This window comes from Mus musculus, chromosome 16 (assembly GCF_000001635.26).
Source record: "Mus musculus strain C57BL/6J chromosome 16, GRCm38.p6 C57BL/6J".
In the NCBI taxonomy this organism is placed as follows: Eukaryota; Metazoa; Chordata; class Mammalia; order Rodentia; family Muridae; genus Mus; species Mus musculus.
This window is the reverse complement of record NC_000082.6, coordinates 94846132-94869588: the sequence shown is the minus strand read 5'-3', so window position 1 is coordinate 94869588 and position 23457 is coordinate 94846132. Positions and strand designations below refer to the sequence as shown.

At 48.6% G+C, this 23457-nt stretch overlaps 1 protein-coding gene across 5 annotated transcripts in view; it reads left to right on the top strand.

The window, feature by feature from the left end:
* Positions 1 to 23457, top strand: part of Kcnj6 (potassium inwardly-rectifying channel, subfamily J, member 6) — a 252717-nt gene that overhangs the window by 128108 nt on the left and 101152 nt on the right. Inside the window, exon 1 of one of the 5 annotated variants that reach the window (XM_011246104.2) lies at positions 12882 to 13132. The exons of 3 other annotated variants lie outside the window; for them this stretch is intronic. The gene's annotated coding sequence lies outside the window, so the exon portion shown is untranslated. Of the gene's footprint in view, positions 1 to 12881; positions 13133 to 23457 lie in introns of those variants that run through there. One more of the 5 variants, NM_001025590.2, reaches the window with a different exon arrangement.

Below are 23457 nucleotides of genomic sequence, written 5' to 3'. Positions count from 1 at the left end.
ATCATCCACCTCACTTGGCATTCATTGCCTCTCATAAGGAGGCAGAGAACCCACAGCTCAGCTCAGCTCAGCTCAGCTCAGCTCAGCTCAGCTCAGCTCAGCTCAGCTCAGCTCAGCTCAGCTCAGCTGTGTTAAGGCAGAGAGGTGCCTGTGCAGGTCTCTCAGCAAAGGATACCCATACTATGAATAGCTTGGAGCCCTTCTTCCTCCAGCCACTCCTCTAGGGAAACACAGAAGGAAACACTTACCGCCCTTAGCCTGTCCACCTGTGAGACAGCCTGCATCTCCTTGTTTGCTTGCTTGCTTGCTTGCTTTTTTCAGTCTTCTTCAGGTTTTGTTTTTAGACTTTGAACTCCAGATATAAAGCTCTCTGGTATCATTTGAAGATTTTGTCGGGAGGCAAGACAACAAAGAAAGTCCTCAGAAGGAAACCTTCTACCCCAGGCACCTCTCTTCTTCACTGTCTTTGAGAATGGCTGCCCGTGTCCCTGTGCCTGTTATGACACAGATATTCCAGAAATGGAGAATGAGGGACTAGAGAGTCAGCCATGTTCTTTTAATTCAGCTTCTTCCCACAAGAGAATTCTCTGCCTTCAGAGATATCACATGCTTAATCCTCTATGACAGTTTGAGTTTCCTTCCTTAGATTTCAGAGTCGGTCTCACTGAGGTCCATGAGGGAAAAAAAAAAAAACAACTTTTCCTTAGGCTCTCTTCCTGGCATGCATATTTTATCATTGAGTGTATCACAGCAGTGTGTGTATACATGCACAGCCACTTCACATGTGTGTGCATACATGTGTGTACACATATGTGTGTGCATACACGTGTATACATGCATTTGTGTACATACATGTGTATACATGCATTGTGTACATGCATGTGTAGACATACATGTGTGTGCATACATTTGGAGGCCAGAGATAAACCTCCAGCACCTTCCTTAGTTGCTCACAATACCCATTCCTTCACACAGAGGCACTTTTAATTCTCTAGCAGTGAGACAGGCCGGCTGGCAGGCTAACCTCAGAGGCCCATATGTCTATCTCCCTAGAACTGGTATTAGAAACCTGAGTTCCCACATGGAGCTATTTCATATGGGTTTGGCTGAGACATCCTCACCGTGTGCACAGAACACTCGGTCACATTTACAGGCCACACCTGGAAGATGTTTTCTCCCACTACGGTTGATCCTCATCACCGCAGTCCCCAGGAAGGGCAGCAGATGTGATCTCAAATGTCTCAATCACAGGGAACTAGGGAGGCTCTATAGTCACAGCAGCCTGCCACACAGGAAGTGCCATCTGGGACCCTAAGGCGGCCCCATAGGTGTTCAGGAATGCGTGCAAGCTCCCTTCCTCCCCTGGATACACAATGAAGCATTTGATGCTCATGTTTGAAAGGACTCCTATGCTGCTCAGCACTGGGCCTCCAGGTCAGGCTATCTCCCTCAGCCCTCGCCTGTGCTCCCTGCCCAGTCATACCACCCTCTTCACTGTTCAACCCTGACATCTCATAGTCTCCCCTCGTTTTGACAGTTTAATGTATCTGCTATCTTAAATGCCTGTATAAAGATTTTTCTTGCATGCCAATCTGGGTGTAGATCCCTCCAGGGGCAGGATCAGAGCCTCCCTACTTGTCCATCCTTCTGGGGACAGAGGCCTTCCATGTTCCCACATCCCATCAGCTCCCTGTAACACCCAGAATAATCCTTCAGTTGTAGATCTTGATGCTGTGTTGTCAGGACCAGCCTGAGTCGAGGTCCCAGAGAGATGAAGCTAGGCAGCAAGGTTCTTTGCAGCTTTCCTGTGGGCTGCCTCGGGCCCGTGGGGTCTGTTTAAGAGTATCCATGGCCATCTAGGCAGACGTATTGGGAACTGGAGCCTCATTCATCAATAAGCCTTACTGTAACCAGTGGCGGGGCCTCTATAAGCCTGCTAGCACTGTCCACCATGGTGGGCCCAGCCTCTGCACCCTGCCAGCCCATACTACTCTTTGCTTTTTGCCTCCTCTTCCTCCTCCTTCCAAGTACCTGCCTGTTGCAGATACTGAAGAGGGAAATACCTCGCTATTCCCTCAGCTTCTGTGGCTTCTATGATCCTCCCTTTAGCTCACATTTGGACTTCGGCAGATGGGTTTGACTGTGTGATGCAGCCACTGTTTACAGAGGAATCTTTATTAGACACATCCACATCTGGCTGGCCCATCTGATGCCAGCCTTCTTTGAAAGTCCATTAAGAACAGGATCCAAACACAGGGATGTCCCTCCTTTGCACAATCATCCCAGGGCACTCTTAACTGTTAGTGTGAAAACAGACATGTAATTATGCCAGGGGTCAGAGGTTCATCTGTCCCTTTTCTCTCTCTCCCTCTCTCTCTTTCTCCCTGTCTCCTCCTCTTCTCTCCCTGTCCCCCTCCTCTTCTCTCTCTTCCCTCTCTCCTCTCACTCTTCTCTCTCCTCTCTCTTCTCTCTTCTCTCTTCTCTCTTCTCTCTTCTCTCTTCTCTCTTCTCTCTTCTCTCTTCTCTCTTCTCTCTCTTCTCTCTCTCTCTCTCTCTCTCTCTCTCTCTCTCTCTCTCTCTCTGAGGTGGAAGACTTCAGAACACTTCAAGACACAGGACACATTTATCAATGTCCTGCAGCAGTACCCCTTCTGGTGAAGATTTGGAAGGAAGAAGTTACAGCCCACAGCTGATTCAAGGGCTCTGCTCTAGAACTGCCCTTTAGTCAGCAGCCTCCTGAGCCTCCCACTAAACCCAGTACATTTGGAGAGAGCACACTGCAGAGCTGGAGCTCCCGCACAGCTGGATGCCTGCCAGCCCCGCCCGCTAGAGCTTCTAGCCCCGCCCACCAGAACTGTCCAGCCCCGCCCACTAGAGCTGTCCAGCAGGACACCTCTCTTGCTTCTCACCTCACTCAGCAAGTGCAAACAGGATCCAAACACAGCAATGTCCCACCTTTGCACGACGATCCCAGGGCACGCTTAACTGTTAGTGTGAAAACAGGCACATAATCATAACAGGAAGCTTCAGCTTCCATCCAGATCTCCCAGGGCGCAACAGGACCACAAGAGAGAACAAGTCTGAGCTCTTAGCCATTCTGCAGGGAGCGCCTTGCACGGATTGCTAATAAAATGTCCAGCAGCGCAGGACAAACCATACTGCAGCCGCACGGTGAATTACTTCAGGCTTAAAGAATTCCAGGGAGAAATCAGGAAATTAGCAACCTCTAGTGAGAAAGAAGGCAGAGGTTGTACCCTTCTGTGTGTGAGAGCTGCTGTTTCTGGCTGCTGCTTGAACTTGCTGTTGGCAGTACGCTCCAGAAAAAAAACTACTCCTCCACCTCTCGCACTGGTTTCAATAGAGTCTTCATGAAAAGCAAACAGAATTCTCTCACATCAGAACTTCAAGGTTTCGTTTTTAAATTCTCTTAACTCTAAACACTTAACAAGGGTTTTTTGTGAATGTGTAAATTCAAAGAACAATAGCAGGCAAGTTTCCATTCTTTAGTTTTATAAGGATTATTTTTATTTTGTGTGTAGGAGTGGTTTTGTTTGCATGCATGTGTGTGTACCATAGGTATGTAGTACCTGTGGAGGCCAGAAGAGGGCATCAGAATTCATACAACTAAAGTTATGAGCCACCATGAGGGTGCTCAGAAACAAACCTGGGTCCTCTGCAAGAACAGCAAGTGATCTTAACTGCTGAGCCATTTCCCCATACCCCAGTTTTCTGTTCTTTCCAGGTTTTAGTTTCTGATAAGAGCATTGAATTTATGTGGCTTTATACAAAAGATACAAATATGCAAATAAAAACACATTCTCCCATAGTTAAAGGTTTAGACTGGTGATGGGGTTAAACAATTATGGACCATTTCATGGTTGACTAAGTAACTAACTAACTCTAACTAACCAAACTTACATGAGTTAGGAGCCCTCTCAGCAATGGTGCCAGGCACTGGGGCAAGCACAATTAACCACCTTTGACAAATCTCATCACTGTTTCTCCAAAGTCATCTTTCATTCCATTCTGTCTCAGTCGATTATCCCCCTGTCAACTTAAAATAACAGACAGATCTTCTCCAAAGAGTCAAACTGCAAGGTGACATATGAGCCACAGTGAATCATGTGTGCTTTTAAAGAGATTCAGTGCTAGTCTGCCTACCAAGGCACAGCCCACAGGGGATCCTTAGCCCGGCCAGCTGGAGGCTGGAATGAGAGGTCTCGTAGGGCTCTGGCATGGCTAGAATGACCAAAGTTGAGTTACAGCTCTCTGTGGTGAAGCCAGAGCAGGGCAGGCTGCCAGACCTCTTCCTCTTCCAGACCTCCGTCTGTCGCTGCCTCGGAGTTGGTGGGAAGCAGTGAGATGCAGCAGGCAGCTAGTAGAGCTGGAGTCAGCTGGTAGCAAGTAGTAGCTTCGATCAAGCGCACCCCACTTGTTGGGTAGAGTTGAGATCCAGTAACTAAAGCTTCAGGAAATAAAACTCATCCCTGGAGTAAGATGACCTTAAGGCAACCTCAAATGACCTTTGGTGAAATAACTCGTGCGCTTTATTCCCTGTGGACAGGGACCTTATAAAAATTTTTGAGGTGGGGTGGGATATGGGTAGATGCCTCCCATTGGCTCAGTCTGAGATGTTAGGGATGCTCTGTTTGCATGGGGAAGGACTTCAGGTGTTGTCCCTATATGACCGGTTGTCATGGTCTTCCTAGAAGAGTGTCATGGTCACAGGACAGAAACCTAGTTGGGAGATAGTTCAAACTCTTGCCATTTTCAACTGTGAGATTTATCAGGGTTGTTGAACCTGCTACAACCAGTTCTATCTGGTGGCACAGTCCACTGCCACCAGATAGAACTGGTTCATTGAGGCAGAGTCCTAAAGGCAAAGTGAAGAGGATCACAAAGATAACCTGAAACAATCTCTTCAGCTGGGATCAGTAGCAAAGTTGGTGACAGGCTTCCTGTGACCAATGTCCTACTGTTAGGGTTTCCATTATAACATATGATTGCCTTTCCTTTTAATGTTGAGTTTGCAGTGAATAATCTCAATTGTCAAATCGATGATATCCAGGATGACCTTGGAGACCCTCTGTGGAGGATTATCTTAGATTAATGCTGGAAGAAAAACCTGTCTACTGGGGGAGGCACCATTCCCTAAGCTTGGATCCTTAACTTCATGAAAGGGAAGAAGCTAGCTAAGCAAGAGCATTCACTATTCTCTACTTCTGGATGATGGATATGATGTGACCATATCCTTCAGGCTTCCACTGTCTTGACTCCCCCATGATGATAGACTGCAGTCTTGAACCCTGAGCCAGAATAAATTCTTTCTTCTTTAAGTTGCTTTTGTCAGAGTGTTGTAACACAGCAACAGGAAAAGGAGCCTAGACTAGGTTTAGACCCAGGTAACTCTATTTGATTCATATGGCTTTCCCACTTGAGACTGATTTTCAAATTTCAACATCTTTATAATTCAATCCCTTGAGCTAATAGCCTAGAAATTACATGGGATCATGACCCCTCTAAATTCAAATTTCCTTGCTATTCATTGAAGTTCTAAACCATAAAATAACATGGTGATTACGCATGAAGCCTTTTTACAGTGTGGTCTAAACCCTGTTGGAAAATGGCCACAGTGGTTTCGTCTACCCTTGTCTCTACAGCACAGGTAATGGCTGAGGTCCTGGCTGCTGCAATAGGTTCTTCTCCCACAGGCTAATGAACACCTCTTTGAGATCCTGAGCAAGGAACCACACACTGCTGGTGGAGATACCTCTTCAGGCTATGTAGGCACTTGTCCTATGTTCCCCGGGGAATATTGTTCTCTACTCAACCACTCCCCCAGCAAGTCTGGTCCTGGCTCTGCCCCATGCACAAAGCCAGCCAGGGCAATGTCATGCTACTGCAAACTCCCTGGGGAAAGACACGCCCACAGCCAGCTAAGAGGAAGTGACATAACGGCTGCCATTACTCATCCCTTCCTCTTGCAATTCATGAATAACCTCATGTCCATGTGCAAAACTGAGGAGTTGCAGAAATTATTCTAAATGTATCTAAAATTAGTGTTTCCTGATCAAACATCAGCTACGCAAGGTATGCACACATGTATACACGTGTATACACGTGCATGCGCGTATACACACATACACACACACATACTGTCCCTCAGAACCAATAGAAGATTGGTTTCAGAATCCATGGGAAATGCTAAAGTCTAGATGTCCAAGGACCTATTGCAGGTGACATAGCTCTATGACATAGAGATGGATACATAGCATGATGGTTGCATATTACCCGTGGAGGTAAAAAGCCATTTGAAGGAACAGAGTATGAGGACATAGAGTTCATTCCTCTTACCCACAAAAGTCACTGAGACCTTCGTCTTCTTCTATGCATTAATTGTCTGCAGATGATGTGCATGCGTGATAAGCACTAATAGTTATTATTACCTATTTATTTAAAGGGAAATATTCTGTTCATGGTCAGTCATAAACTTTTCGAATATTTGTAAGTTTTGGCTAATTGAATCTTCAGGTATAGAACCTATAGCTAAAGAAAACTGACATAAAATATGTGTGTAAATAAATATATGTGTAAATACATGCAAATACATGTGTGTTCATACACACATACATGTATTGTGTAAATTCACATACATGTATTGTGTATATTTATGCACATTTTTATACATATGTATGTATGTATAAATACATGTGTACATGCATGTGTATAATAAATACATGTGCTTGCATATATGCATGTAAATATACATACATATATGCATGTAATATACATGCATACATATATGCATGTAAATACTCATGCATACATATGTGCATGTAAATACACACATACATATTTATGTGTGTTAATACATGCATACACATATATGTGTGTAAATGCACACACACATATGTGTGTGTTAATATATGTATGCATATATATGGGGGTGAAATACCACTTGGCTGCTCAAGACTGTTGTCCTCCGCAGAGTAAGCCAGAGAATGCAGAGAGGACTGTAGACTACCTCAGGATTATCCTGCAGCTTTGTCTTTATGTCCTTCCCCTTGTGGCTGCAGCTTGGAGACTCTGGAGTCTTTGGCGGGGGCCTCAGTGAGAGAGTGCAGAGTACCAGTCTGACTTGGGTATTACAAAGCAAGTGTGAATCTATGTCCTAAATAAAGAAATAAACTTCTAGTTCCTGGAACAACTGTCCAAGATCCAGGAAGTGTGCAGGGGGTTAAGAGTTCATGAGTAAAGAAGGCAGGCTCCAGCCCACACTGGAAGAACACGGACCTTCAAATCATGCGACAGCTGACCCTGTTACCTGGATTACCAATATACTTAGCTCTGTTGTGTTCCCTCTGACCCGGACTGAATGAAAGCACTGCTGAGATCCAGCAACGGGTTCTCACATATCTCGTTCTCAGTCTCCTCTCCCAACACCCTCAAAACCCTTGAACCCAGTCTCTCCTTCTTGTCCACCCGTCTCCCTTTCTGTGAAAATCAGAACTGGAAATGTGGCTCTCTGTGCACTCACTCTGACAAGTGCAATTTCGCAGCAATTAGCATTTCTTTTAGGAAAACTTCAATAAGCACAGCAGCTGGAAACCCACTCACCATCCACAGGTGTAAAATCCAGCATAACCCATAATTTTCCCAGATCCAATTTACTGGCTCTGAGCACCTGCTGTCCAGGTTTGGGGCTCTGGTTTGCATTGGCCACTACTAAGAGACACCCTTGGGTTGTACAAACAGCCCAAGTGGTTTCCATCACTCTGTAAATCGTAGGAAGAGGTCTTCCCTCCTAAGTCTACACGATCTACTTGGATGCTTGCTCCTCTGTACCCACTAAACCCTCTGCGACTTTTACCATGTCTCCCAAGGTCTCAACCCTATGACCTTGTCTCAAGAAATCCCCATAACACCTTGTGCTAGTGCCCTAATATTGGCTGAATAAACTTCATAAAGACAACAAGATACATCATCTAGCAAGTCTGCAGGTGAAACTCTAGCACGGGTCTTACCAGGCTGAGTATGAAATTTCATCAGGGCCGTGCTACCTCTGCCAGGTTCCAGGACATAACTGACTTCCAAGCCGTGGGGCTTCCACCCCACTTGACCCATAGTCTCAGGCATTGAAAACTTGGTCCCCAACTGATGGCATGTTGTATGTCCTTGTTGGAGGAAGTGTGCGGTTGAGAGCTGGCTTTTGAGAGTTCATACCATGCCAAGTTTACTCTCTCTGCTATGTGCTTGCAGGTATAAGCCCTCAGCATCCTGTACAGGCTCTCTCTCTCTCTCTCTCTCTCTCTCTCTCTCTCTCTCTCTCTCTCTCTCTCTCTCTCTCTCTCTCCCCTTCTCTCTCTGAGTTGCCTGGGTCATGGTGTTTTAGCACCACAGTAGTAATGGAACTAAGGCACTAGCATGGTGATACATCTCCCAGAGAGCACCCACATCCTTGTCTCGTGGCTCCAAAGCCTGTAATGTAGGTCAATTCCCTCTCTCTATTCCCTTTCTCTCACTTTCCCTCACTCCCTTGCTCCCTCATCTGTCTCCATCCTCCACTTATCAGTACCCTTGTGACGACACTGACCCAGTGGCCCAGAATCTTCCTGATTGGCAGCCTTGGTGACATCTTCAACCTCAATTCCCCCTTTCACAGTATCACACACATATCCATAGATTCCAGGGGTAAGGGTATGGGCACCAGTATGAGTAATATTTTTGTTACTGTGACAAACTACCCAATAGAACAGCTGAAGGGAAGAAGTAGTCATTTCTGCTTAGTCTTAGAGGTCTCGGCCTATGGTGAATCAGTTGATTTATTCTGGAAAAATATCCCATGAAGGGGGCAGGGAGAGAAAGAGGGGTGGGCAGGAAGAAGAGGAAGGGGAAGAGGGGGAAGAAAAGGAAGGAGGAAGAAGAAGGGGAAGGAGGAAAATGGGGATGAGGGGGAAGGAAGGAGGAAGAACAAGGAAGAGGAGAAAGGGGAAGAAGTAGGACCAGGAGGAAGAAAAGGAGGAAGAGGAAAGAAGAGAAGGAGGGGGAGGATCAGAAAGAGGAAGAGGAAAAGGAGGAAGAAGAGGAGGAGGATGAAGAAGAGGAGGAGGGGGGAGGAGAAGGAGGAGAGGCTCATTCTCCCAGGAAATACCCCTAGTAAACTCACTTCTTTTGACCACTGCCCAACAGTGCCATCAAGTTTGAGCCCCTCAGGAGATACCGATGAAGCCAGAATCCTAGTGATCCAATCTCTTCACCCACAGCCCCGGCTCTGAACAGTGCTCCCCCGGGATTCAAGCCCGCAGCATAGGAGCCCTTCAGGGTATACCTCATATTGAAACCATGACAGTGTTTTCAGGACCGTTCTGCCTACCATACTGTAAACTCCAGTCCTTTCCTCCCTGTAATCTGCCATTCCAAATGGTGAATCTTGAAGAAAGGAAGTGACTTCATTCATTCATTCAGGAACTATTCCCTGGGCTCTTGTGGTCTCGGGCACTGTGCACAGCACTATGTTCATGATCTTCAGAAACTGTGTACTCTTGCTTCTCCCTCATTTATTCAGAGGGAAGTTGCTTGATAAGTGAAGGAAAATTTCTAAAAGATCCAAGTTTTGAAGGTCAGAGATCCTGGGCAAATTAAGGCGCTTTCTGTAATCTCTTCTACCCTATCACTTAACGAGAATGATGTCTTAATTGCTTTTCTGTTGCTGTGTACACCATGATCAAGGCAACTAATAAAAGTTTCCTCAGGCTTATGGTTCCTATGGGAGGAGAGTCCACCGTGTCAGGGGGTCATCACAGCAGACAGGTATGGAAGGTGTAGCAGGAAGATGAGAGCTCACATCCTCAAGGGCAAGCAGAAAGCAAAGGAAGCAAACCAAGTGGGGTGAGACTATATACTCTCGAGGCCCACCCCCAGTGACATATCTCTTTTATCGAGGCCAGACATTAAAAGCCTCCACAAGTAGCACCATCAACTGTGCACCAAGTGTTCAAATATTCAAGCCTATGGGGTACACTTCAGCCCACACTCCAGGCACTGACCCCACAGTCCATGGCCATATCATAATGCAAATGCATTCAGTCGAACCTCAGAAGTTCTGTCATCTTTCAGTCTCGACGCTGCGAAAAGTCCAGAGTCTCTTTTGAGATTCAAGGCAATCTGAGAGAATGAGTAGGCAAGCAGCCAGTCCATATACAAAATGGTACCCACATGGCTACTTGCCTAGGAAACCAACCCTTCATCACAGCAGACACCCAGGAAGTCAGCCATCTGCCAGCCCAGTGCTAACCCAGAAAGCTCAGCAGTAACAACTGGCCTGATTGACTGCTTCCCTAATAGACAACCAGTCAGAGAAACCCAAATGTATCCCGTCCAATCACATAACTGCTGGCTTCAGTTACTCCACAGCAGTTGTGGCAGCTCTCATGGCGATACACCTGAAGCCTTCGCCCTCTCTGCGGCTCTCCCACTGCCCCCACCCGCCATCCTCCAGTCTTGCTAAGCTCAGTGATGATGCTGGCCTCCCTGTGGTAACCAGATCTAGATGGACAGACAGCCTTAGCTCCCCCCATTCGGATGGTGTTGTGGTTTGTATGTGATTTGAGCTGTCCCTGGGACACCATGTTTCGGGAGCTCACTCCTCAGTGCAAAACTATTGTAGGTAATGTGGGGCCTCTAAAAGATGGGGAGCTAGCAACTGGTAGCATACACGTTGTCTTCTAGGCTCCAGCTGCCTGTACTCCACTGCTGCTGCTGTTCTTGGTGGTCATATCATGGTACTAGCACCTCCAAAACACTGCATGAACCCTTCAGTCCTGGGCCGTCAATTACAACTGAGGCTGCACCTTCACCAATGGCCTTCCATGGCCTCTCACAGTGCCAAGCCTCAGCTGCTCTGCATGACCCCTTCGTGCCTTCAAAACCAGTACCACCTGGGTGACTCTTACACATTACCAAGTCCTGTTGCAGCACGAGGTACAACCTTGGCTATCTCTAGAGCACAGCCTCTTTGTGCTCTCAGCACTTCTCCAGCCCTGCCCTTTGTAAGTCAGAGACATATGTCCAAAACTAATTGATGTCGTTACAAAAAGAATCTGGTTAGCTCTCCTAAGATCAGAATAAACAAAGAAGCCCGCCCCTCTTCCTGCTGTGGCTTCCTGTCTTGCCATATACTCCCACCATGTTGTTACCTGGTATTAAGTCCTCACCAGAGCCAAGGTGATGCTGGCACCATGCCCTTGGGTCTCCATAACTGTGGGATAAAGAAGACTTTTTATAAAATACACTCAGCTTTAGGTATTTCATTACAATGACAGTTGTTTGTTTTGTTGTTGTTGTTGTTGTTGTTGTTGTTGTTGTGTTTTTTCATTTATCTCTGAGCCCAAACAGTCCAGTTAAAGAGGCCCCAGGGAAAAACCTTTAGGAGAAGGGAGTCATGAGAGTCGGTGTCTATTCACAGTGGAGTGAAAGCCAAGGGAACAAAGATGCCACTGGCTTCTGAGCAGCTGCCAGCCACACGTATGCAGAGGGACGTGCAAAGCATGAGAGCTTGGGCCCAGAGCTCTGCGGACGGAGATGGAGATAGAAGGCAACTAGAAAATAGTCTATGGCGATGTGGGCAAGGCTAGGGAAGAGCAGCCAGGGAGGGTGTGTGCCTTCATTGTTGTCAACGTGACACAAGCTAGAATCATCTGGGAAGACGGAACCTCAACTAAGGAACCATATCCACTGGAGTAGCCTGTAGGCAAGTCTATGGGACATAGACCTGATCATTGTGAGGAGACCTTGGTCACTGTGGGCAGTGACAACCATAGGCAGGTGGCCTTGACTATATAAGAAGGCAAACTGAGCCAGCTAGAGAGAACACACCAGTACACGGCATCACCCCATGGTTCCTGACCTGGCTTCTCTTGGTGATTGATGGAATGTAAGCTGAAAGGTGAGGTAAACCCCCAAGACTCTTGGCTGTAGGATTTATCACAGCAACAGAAAGAAAACTAGGACAGATGGAGAGGTACCCAGGGGATGACAAAGCTGGACCCATCTCCTCCCTGACATGAAAGGGAGAAGAGGAAGAAACATCTGTATGAGACCAGTCTCCAGATGGGACCTGGTTATGGAGAGAAGAACTAAGCCCATTCCTAAGAGGAGTGTCCCATTCTCCTGCTGCTCCAGGGTGCCCTACCTGTGCCTCCCAAGAACGAACCCAACAGGGAGAGAAGACAAGGGATGAATGTATTCATTAAGGTCATTCTCACAAGGTGTGGGGAGTATGGAGAGGGTCTGAGAGGCACTGATGGTGAGGGAATAGTGATCACCCTCTTAGCATTCTAAGGTTCTTCCTGGAAACCCACGTGGGGTCGTATAGGCAGTAAAGAAACAGGCAGATAAGGGGCAGGGCTGACTGGGGAGCCATCCTCATGAAAGATGAGATAGGAGGAGCAGGCTTGGGACAAACCCTGGGAGAAGACAGAATCCCAGGCAGCTGGCAGTGAGGAGGCGGGGCAGTGGGGAGGCGGGGCAGTGAGGAGGCGGGGCAGTGAGGAGGCGGGGCAGTGAGGAGGCGGGGCAGTGGGGAGGCAGGGCAGTGAGGAGGCGGGGCAGTGGGGAGGCGGGGCAGTGAGGAGGCGGGGCAGTGGGGAGGCGGGGCAATGAGGAGGCGGGGCAGTGGGGAGGCGGGGCAGTGAGGAGGCGGGGCAGAGTCACTGAGAATCCCCACAAATCCTGAGAGCAGCACCCAGAGTGGTTATCAGGGTTGTATCTGCTATAATCTGGGCCTGGAATGCCCGCCGCCCCTCCCCCTTCCCCCCCACCCTCCCACCCCCCACCCCCCCACCCCCCCACCCCACCCGCAAAAGGCCTTGGGTTCTAGAATGTTCCCCCCAGCACTCTTGTGTTCTAGGCTCGGTCTCCAAGATGGTGGCTAACAAAACGTGAGGCCTAGAGGCTTGATCTTAGGTCACTGGAAGCATGTCCTTGAAGAGGACTATGGGCATCTGGGTTCTTCCTCTTCTACTTGGCCACGAGGTAACCGGCTTCTTGTACCACGTGTGCTCACCTCTACAATCTGTGCGGATTCAGACTCCAAGCAACTAGGCTACCCAGTGACAGGCTAAAAACTACAGCTGTGAGTGGACGTGATCTGTTCCCCTTCATACGTTGGTTTTGTTGTTTTTGTATTATTAGTATTTATTATTATTATTACTATTATTATTAACATGTGTGTGCATGTAAGTGCAACAACACACATGTAGAGCTTTCAGGAGCCGTTTCGGTTCCCTCCCTCCACCATGGGTACTGCACTCTCCAGGCTAGCTAGCCAATGAGCTTCCAGCGCATTCTCCTGTCTCCGCCTCCTCTCTCTGCTGTAGAAGTGCTGGGGTTATAATGGCCCAACCACATCTGGCCTTTTGTAGGGGTTCTAGGAGTTGAACTCAGGTCACCAGATTTGCATAGCAAGGGCGTTTACCTGCTCAGCTGGCTTGGCAGTCCTTCAGTTCATTTCTTCCAGATTAAAGAGGGAAGACAGACAGACAGAAAGACAGACAGACAGAAGTACTGACATTGTGTGAGGTCTGACCTTTTTAATTAGAATAGGATAAGATTGAAACAAAAAAAGAATGTACTTAAATCAAATCCTTGGCCCATAGATAGGTTCAAGGGCCAGAGACTGAGAGGAGGTAGTTGTCATCATTGTCCTTTGAAATGTGCCGATCACATTTGCATCTTTCTCCCTCCAACATAGGCCAGAAGCTTGATCCCCCCACTGCATCCATTCTGTCTCCAAACAGGGCACTGGGCCTGACTGAGTCCTGGTGGCTTGTCAGAGCTCCAATGCTGCAGGCTTGAGGTGAGCCTCTCATGTACTAAAGTTCTCTAGTACACATACCTAAAAATGTTAAACGTGGGCTAGAGAGGTGGCTTGGTGACTAAGAGCACATACTATTCTTGCAGAGGACCTGAGTTCCGTTCCCAGCAGCTCACGCCCTCCTATCATCCCTGATCTAGGGTATCCAACATCTCTGCTTCCTCCAAGGACACCAACACTCATGTGCACAAACCCACTCTCAGATACACACACAACACACAGACACACTGTTGCAGTAAATCTCCATCCCAAATATGCCCCGGCAATGAAAACACAACTCAGTTAATATGAATACATGCTGTGCGCCTAGATTGGACAGATCTACCACTACCTACCATCTTCCCCATCTATGAGACCCCTTAGAACTTGCAGTTTCTCCAGGCCATGTGCTTTTGCTCCGCTTTTCTTCAGTCTTCCTCCTCTGCATCCTCTCCCTCTTCCATTTTCTCCTCCTTCTCTCTACCTTCCCTTTTATCTGCCCAGTCATCAGCTCTCCTTTATTTTACAAATTAAGGTGAGAAGCAGGTTTACAGAGGAAATCACCTGAGTGCTGACTCATTCCTTGTTTGCAGTCACTTACAGAAGAACGGAATTAACATCAAATATAATTAGCCCCAGGGCTATCCACAACAATGCACACACACACACACACACACACACACACACACACACTTTAAAACCTTTTAAAGCCTCTAAGGAGTATTAAACGTGAAATTAACACACAATGCACTGTGTAACCAGAACATCACCCTTCGTGTAATCATGCATCACTCCCACAGCCCATGTCTAAGATGCATGCATGGTTGAGCTGACAGCATGTCTCAATTAAGACCAGACCCATTTCAGAGGCCTGGTGGCTGCCACCCCTGACAGCACAAGTCTGCATGACATCACTACACACTTGCCATGCCCTCTGGTCATCTCCAGAGAGTTCTCTCCTCCACAGTTGACCTTTTCCCTCCCAGATAACCTTTACCCTTAAGCCCCTCCATGGAAGAACTTGCAGATAAATAGAAGCTTGTGTTTTGGGTGTATCGAGAGCTTATTAAAGATTCAGAGCTATAAGGAGAGGAAACCAGCTCACACTCCACCAGGCCTTCCCTGTGCTCACCCTCAATGGCACCGAGTCAGAGCTGAGTCCGTGGAACACTTGCGTGCCCCCCCCCCCCCACACACACACACACACAAACCTCCCTGATCCAGCAGAGAACCTATCTGAGGAACATTTCTTGGAAATGTTTTTGAGCGGTGTGGAAATAAGAATGTCAGAATTCAGGTTGGAAGCACCCACACTTCTAAATTTGTGTTCCAGATCAGAGGTTCAGCAGGCTGAGTGATGTTTCAAGGGCATGTCTGTGACAGGTGTTGATTCCACGGCCCAGGCAGAGTACAGACAGGAACATAGATCTGTAGCCTGCCTTCCTTCCAGAAGCACGTGTGTCATGGCCACGGTGCGTGTGCTTGTGTTGGGAGCTCTATCAAGAAACTGTAAGGAAATCAAACAAGCCTTTTCTGGAGATCCACACGGTGGATGTGACTGAGTGGAAAACTAAGAGCAGCAAGAAGTGCCAGGGTCCCTGGGGAGGAGGGCAGAATCGGGAGAGATGTGGTTCTCAAAGGGACCACTTCCAAAGCACACGAAGGCCAGACTGCAGCAAGCTACTCACAGATTAGTCGTAAGTCAGCCTCAGGAGACTGAATGTCAAGTGGGCATCAAAGTTACACCAGGGCTTCTGCATGGCAGGGGCCGTTTACCTGCATGAGCAGAGACTGGGAAAGACCCACAGCCTCCCTGCTTAAAGGGGACAAGATAAGAATACTGAATGCGTACAGCCTTTGCAAGTACCTGAAGCTATAGACCAGAAATGATTTCTCTTCCCAGGCCTCAAAGAGAGCTGACTTGAGAGACAGCATATCCTCATGAGGGAAGTTCCTCAATTACTCTGAAAACCCAGTCCTGCCTCTCCCTACAGTGGCCGCTGTGAGAAGCCAGGTCACTTACACACACACACACACACACACACACACACACACACACACACACACACTTCCAGTTGGCTTGAACTGTTGATTTTGAAAACAGAGGACCAGAGTGGCTCGGGTGCCCAGGCAGGGCCACCGCAGCCTTCCAGCCAAGCTCTCTCTCCTTTCCTGGGGAGATGCTTTGGAGAGGCACAGTGGCTAGAGAACCAGATGGTAGCTTTTGTGGCAGGTCAGCCCCATGTCCAGGAGCCCATGTCCAGGAAACCATCCAGGTCTCCCCTCAGTAGACAGCCAGCAGACACGAGGTGATTGAGACTGCTATGCCCAGATCCGTCTCTTTCAGAGCCAAAGACTCCACTTTAGATGAGCTGCAGTCAGAGATGCCACAGGATGGGGAAGGGACAAGGACACTGGGACGATCACGTCTTCCCGTTAACAGATGATAGGAAAGAAAGACGCTACTCTAACGGAGTTGCAGAGAAAGCCCCTCTTGCCTTCGCTAGACTTCACTTTACTTCGCTCTAAATTTTACAAGAGGGAAACCTTGTGAGGCAGGAGAAGAAGAAAGATGCAAATCTTCTGTTGTCAGCCTGGAGTAGGAACCGCCTCCAGGAGCAAGCAGAATGATAGATGCGATCCGGTTCACGCAGGACTCCTAAGTTCCAGAGTGCAAGAGAGACTTCCTCCTTTAGCACAGGGAGAAATGGAATGGCAGGGGCCTCTGGATGGACCCGGTGCTGACGCACAGTGAGGCCCACAGAGAGGGAGCAAACTATGCTGTCTAAGGAAACTGCAGCTCCCCGGGACAGGCAGACCAGCGCGGGAAGGAACACCGAGCAATGACGGCAAAGTCCAACTTCCCAGCAAAGTCATTTGTATGGAGATCAATCAAAGAACCTTGTTACCCGGCCAACTGCAGCAGCCCAGTGTGGCAATATAGCCCTGCCTCCGGCTGGGTGACCACGGAGTGCCAGGGGCCTTTGGAACTCAGAGGAGTTTATCAAAGTCTCATGTTGTTGATGTCATGCTAGATGCACACTACCCCTAGCTTCAAGCATGGGTCATGGAGGTGCATGGGATGCCATCCAGGCTGAGCTGGAAGGCCATCCTCCTGCCTCCACATACAGGAGTGGCACTGGGCAAGCAACCAACGTGCTTTGTCTCCCAGATGCCTGAGCCTACAGTTTGGATGCTTGGGCGTAGGCAGGTGGGGAAGTTTGACATTCTAGAGATCCTGGATTTCTAGATATGCACCAACCAGTGCAATATTTTTACATGTGTGTGCGTGTTTCGGCATGAGTTTATGCATGCACGTGAGTGCAGGTGCGTTAGCTGTAACGAAAAAGGGTGTTAGATTTCCTGGAACTGGAAAGTGTTTGTGAGCTTCCCGGCATGGGTGATAGAAACCAAATCATGGTCCTCTGTGAGAGCACCAAGTTCTATTAACTGTGGAGCCAGCTCTTCAACCCCCGGGGTTATATCTTAAGGGAAATCTGCACACCACAGAATGAGCTGTTCCACAGTGCACAGTTTGATGCCATTAGATACACTGACAGGACCCTGTGACCATCGCAGTTTCAGGTTCTGAAGCGTTCCAGCCACCCCAAAAGGAAATCGTGTGTGTGTGTGTGTGTGTGTGTGTGTGTGTGTGTGTGTGTGTGTGTGTATACATCATGCACAACAGCCACTTCCTAAATCAACTTTTAAAACAGTGCCTTAACTGGCCTTCCAACCCCCTCTATCTCAGGTCAGGCTCTAACAATAAAAACACATTTAATTTCTCTGACATAGATCCACTTGTGTTCCCTTAGTGTCTGTGTGCTCAAGGCCAGTCACGGGGCTCATACTTACCTGTCAAAGTTATGGAGTCAAAGGGCAGAGGCAGAGTTCCACGCCAGCTCTTCTGTTTAGAGACAACCCTTTACGTTAACTTTACCATAGGTCCCGTGAGTTGTTCTCCCATGATCTAAGCTACCAGGAAATCCAGAGGCAGCCATAAGGTCTTCCTCCTGCCCCAGTGAGCTTCCTAGAGGGTTCACCCCACAGAGGTAACTCCATCAACCCCTCCTCCCTTAGAAAACCGAAGCATGGGAGCCTTGTGAGATACAATAAAAAAAAAATTAGTAAAATAGGTAAGTAGCCCGTCTGTGCCACTGCCACACTGGTGGTGAGAGCTGAGCACCCCGGACCAGTGGGCCACATTCAGCATCTGGTGAGGACCCAGTCTCCACTTCCAAATGGCTCCTTGGGCTACCTCCTGCAGGGGGATGGCCGTGTTTGCGTGGGTCAGATGGGATGAAGAGAGGAAGAGGAAGGGAAGTGACATCCTCCACCAAATCCAGAAGTGTCGGAGCTAATCCAGCCCTGAGGTGACGCTCTCGCGCCTAGACGCCTCCCCACGGCATGGCATTGGTTGCTTAGCTTCCTCAAGACACAGTCAGGCTACAATAGACTGGGATCTCCACAACTGGATCAAGGTCCTTTCTGACTGCGCCCAGCTCCAATATCTAGACACACACACTCACTGCTTTAGGAGTTGACTTCGCCCATAGTGGGCTCATGAGGACCTCACTCACAACAGGTGTCCCCTGTCCTCCTTCAGCTCTGATGTTCTCCAAAATCGCAGGTTCTAAGCACCCACACCCCACCCCACACACACAGCCCATCCATGCTGCTTTCTAGAGAGAGTAGATTTGCATACACCTTGAACAGGGGTCAGGCTGGCTCTGGAACCATATAATTCCTCATCAAAGACTCATAGGTCACTCGAACCAAGACACTCGGGGAGAAGGGTGGGCTAAGGGTCAAAGTTCCAAAGGCTCAAGGTCAGGAATGCTGGCTTGGGGTCCCCTGCTACCCCAAAGGCAAGCCCCAGTTCACACACAGAGCTGTGCCATTTCCACTCTAGGGAGGAATCATCAAGAGGAGGTAGAGACAAAAGTTATCAGGAGTCTGTGGGAGATCCCAGCCTTGGGTGGCCTTGATTCTCCTTCTGTGAGTCTATTTTGGGGTCTCCTTTATCCTCCGCTCCACGTCTAACAACAGTCTGAGCCAACCTCCCGTGTGTGTCAGAGAAGCCTCCTCTGTTTGGATAATATGCCACTCTTCCTTTTGTTCGCTCGCGGCTGACTGAGTCACGTCTCCTCTGCTTCGATGAGGCAGGGGGAGGGAAGAGGGGGAGTCAGTGTGTGCCGAGGAAAAGTGTGGAGAGCTGACAGTGATGCCCAGGCTGGCAGCCTTAGGCTGTGTCAGAGGGAGAAGAGCAAGGCTAGGCTGACCACCGCTCATCCCGCTCATCCCGTCACTCACTCTGAGCTCCGTCAAACCCAAAGACGCTGAATACATCTCCCCAAAGCTAGGACTTGCACGGGGTTGCTCAGCAGAGCTTGGGGGATGCTGGGGAAACAAGTTAAGCATTATGCATAAGCACTGGGTTTCTCGGCACACTTCTTACACCGACATGTTTTTGAGCTCTGAAATACAGAGACAGAGCACGCCACATTTCCTGATCCCTTATCCCTGCTTCACCTTTCCCCAGGAGCTCCCAGATAAACAGGCTCCGGGCACCCCCACTCCTAGGATTTGATCTAGCGTGGTGTAGAAATGAGTGTGCACAGGCCTGTGACGGCGAATTGTTAAACAGGGAATTTGGAGAGCCAGGCAATCCCCAGTGGGACCTTCCCCCACCCGCTCTCTAGCACGGCCCTCTGTTTAGTTCACTTTCTGGAATCTTCCTGGGTGTCTAAGGACATCTCACATCTCACTTGCTCCTCTAAGGAACTGTTGAGCCGGGTTCCACTCTGCAGCCCCGAGGCCACAGCAACTTCCCACTCGCACAGACCCACAGAGGCCTCAGTTCACCCCACCCCTGCAGTGGGGAACCTCTCAAACCATCCCGAAGACGGGTCTCACCACTGATTATTTTGTACGTATGTGTGCATATGTGTTCTGGGTGTGTGTTCCTGGATGCCCGTGTGCCCCCAAGGTATTCTCACAAATTACTCTCCATCTTAGTTCTGAGATTGGGTCTCATACTGAACGTGGAGCTTTTGGGTTTGGCCAGACTGGTGGTCAGAGAGCCCCAGGCTTTCTGCTGCCTGTCCTACCAGCATCTGGCTACAAGACCCACAGCCATATATGACTTTTGTTCTTTGGTAGTGGTGGTTTGTTTTAAAGATTGTAAATTATTTTATGTGTAAACCATGGGATGCTTTGCAGGTTTGCATGTCACCCTTGTGCAGGGGCCAGGCTGACTGCCCCTACATTATTGTTATTTCAGTGTATATGTGGCTGAAGTGGGAACTCGGGCCTTTGAGCTTGCTCTGCAGCTCTGTGTGTGCTAAGTCATCACCACGCCCCACGCCCCCAGTGACCACTACTTGTTTTAATAAGTATCCTCACCTGGCAAAAGCTTCATGCAATCAATAGTGTCTAGGAACATAGAGAAACGGAAACCAAGAACCATGTCCCGTGTAAAGACCCTGCCTGTCTATCCAGAGACCCTCAGGTGCACAGCTCAGTAACTCAGTGAATGAAGAAATTCATGCAAGAGGCTGCAGGAGTCAAAGCTGGGGATTAAATATCCTCTGACACTGCTGACTCCACTGGAGGCTTGTGGGAGGGGGAGTGGCTCCAGGCCAATAAAGAGAACAGAGACCTTCCTGGTAGGATTTGCAGCATTACCTAGGGGGAAGGTGAATGAGGGCCCTGGGGGAGAGCAAGACTCTCTCCTCTGTGAAGCACAGGCCCCACAAGACACCACTGGCTGGTTCCCAGTACTGCTGAAGCCTCGTGAAGACTTGCTACTCAAGACATTTCATTTCCTTTATAGAGAAAATAAAAGACAAGCCATGCCTAATAACCCAGCCTATAACCCCAGGTGCTCAACAAGACTTAAAGCAAGAGGACCAGACTGGGAGGTCAGCCTGGGGCTACAGAATGAGTTCAAGAACAACAGAGCAACTTGGTAAGAGGGAGAGCTGTGGCTAGGTAGAGAGAGCTTGGGTAGCCTATGTGAAGGCCCAACTTCCATTCCTAGCACTGAAACAAGAAAACGTAACTCAGACCCTCCAGAAATAAATCAGGTATCTACTGCTGTGACTCTTATTCAAAGTAGAAGCAGCTTGAGTAGGCCATCCATTAGCAGTGCCTAGAGGAGGGACACTGTGATGCAGAAAAGTCAGGCCAGTGGCCAACGACCAGCGCCCAGTGGCAATGGAAAGGTTGAGTCCTCAGCCCCAAACTGTCCCATCCACACATTTCATCTTCACTGGCCCCAGGCAGAGGATGTAAGGGTTCCTGGCTGCTGTGAATATCTTTCACTTGGTGCCACCTGGGAACACCCACAGCAAAGTCTTCTAGAACAACGGGATGTAATGAGTCTAAGATGCCTTTTGCATCCCAGGAATTCAAACCACAGTGGGAGTACAGTAATTCTGCTTTACTGATGGAGGAATTCACATGATTCTGAAGATACATTCATGGACTCCTCCTATCACAGAGGAGGAAGTGACGTTTATATGTTCAAGCCATAAACACCTGACGAGGGCACAGGACGATGGCAGCAGGAGGAGTGTGGTTAGAGGGTGGTTAGAGGGCCTGGCTGGGACATGACGGCCTCTTGTAAAACGAAGCACAATTCACGAAAAGAATCCGAACTTCCTCTGTGCCAGGCTCCCTTGTCTGGGCTGTCACAGGCAGAGCCACAGAAGGTGCTCAGTCCTAGGCACCATTTTCTAGAATAATCAATTACAGAGCAACTGCTTGGAGGAACTGACCGAGGGCCTTTTCTTCCCTCTCTGAAACCCGGTTCCTGTCATTAGCAGGAGGAAATGAAATCCAGCAGAGGAGATGAAATCCAATTTTCCACTTGTTCGGCTCAGTGACTGACAGGGGTCTGTGGGACGTGAGGCCTTTCTCTGAAATGGAGCTCTGGCTAACCGCTGTTAGTCTCTCAGGAGAGCCCATGGTGTGGTAGAACTGGAACAAGCCTAAAGCAGTCTGTCCAGGAAGAACCATATACCTCCCTCAGCCATGCAGATACAAGGCGCTCTGAAATCCCTCTGTTCCCCAGCCCCTGTCCCTACTTAAACAGTAGGTGTTCCCCTGATTTTAGAACCTGGGAGTAGTGGCCTGCAGGAAAGACATCTCCACTTTTGTCACCCTCTTAAAGCTGGGCACAGCCTGCTTTTCTTAAGGTCAAGTCCAAAGTGCTGAGACATAATGGCTTAAAGGAGGAAGAATTACTGTGGCTCACAGTCAGAGGGGATACAGTCCATCACAGAAGGAAGGCAGGACAGCAGAGGGTTAGAGAGCTGCTTGCATCTCATAAATAGTCAGGAAGCAGAGTGGACAGGGAGGAAGGCCAGACTCTAACTCCAAGGCCTGTTTCCAGTGAGTCACTTTCTCCTGTGAGGCTCTACCTCCTAAAGGGTCCATGACCATCCAGGATGGCACTATCAACAGGGATCCAAGTGTTCAATCATGTGAGCCTGTGGTGAAAGAGGGCTACATTCAGTCTAGGGCATCCCATCACCCCTGTGTCTGTCAGAGTAGATGGTCTCAGCCCACCAATGGACACATGGAGGGTGGAATGGCTGTCTCCATCTGAGGGGCTGTGGTACCTTCCACAGATAGAGAAGGGCTGCTCTTCTCTCTGAGAACTTCTGCTCCCTAGACAGGACTGTTCCATGGCCACTATCAGTCTCTCTCCATCATTTGGAAAACCAGGTCTGTGTTGACTGTCCCCAGCAGTCACTCTTGCAACTTCTTCTACTTACAGACAAAACATCTCCTGATGTATCACAGGAAACATGAAACATATCATCTTTCCCTGACCATCCTATGCAGGCCTTCAGTGTTTACCTGGGTATATATCCCTGGGGCCTCTTCTCTGTCAGATGCACATCCCAGCCTTTTATCCTGAGGCCTGGCAGCCAGCAGAACCTCCTCCTTTTCAGGATCTCTCCTCCTCCTCCTCTCCCTCCTCCCTCCTCCTTCTTCTCCTTCCTCCTTCCTCCTCCTACTCACATACATGCACTCACATATGATAACATTCACACACACACATACACACACACACACACACATATATACATGCACATATACATATATATGCACACACACAATTTGAACATTCTCATACATATGGACATATACACATACATGTACATGCATACAATCACATATGCTAATATTCTTACACATACACATATACCCTCACATTCTCAAACATACATATACTCACATGTATACATTCTCACACATGCAAACACATACACTCAGATATGTGGACATTCTCATACATATACACACATAAACTCACATGTGCATATACATGCATATACATGCGTATATGCACACATGTACCAACGTACCTTCTCTCACCTATCTTCAGTGCTAGAAGGGGAAGAATTTGCACTGCAGACCTCTCAGCTCTACCTCTCATCCCCACCAGTCACAAACTGTGTCAGCTCTAGGAAGCACTTGAACTCTGTAAGCCTCCCTCCTCAGGTGTAAGGCTGGTCATCACTTCCTGTGGCCGGAACTTCCTGTGCTTGTCACTTCCTGTGATCAGCACAGCTGGGCCTGTCCAGTGCTTA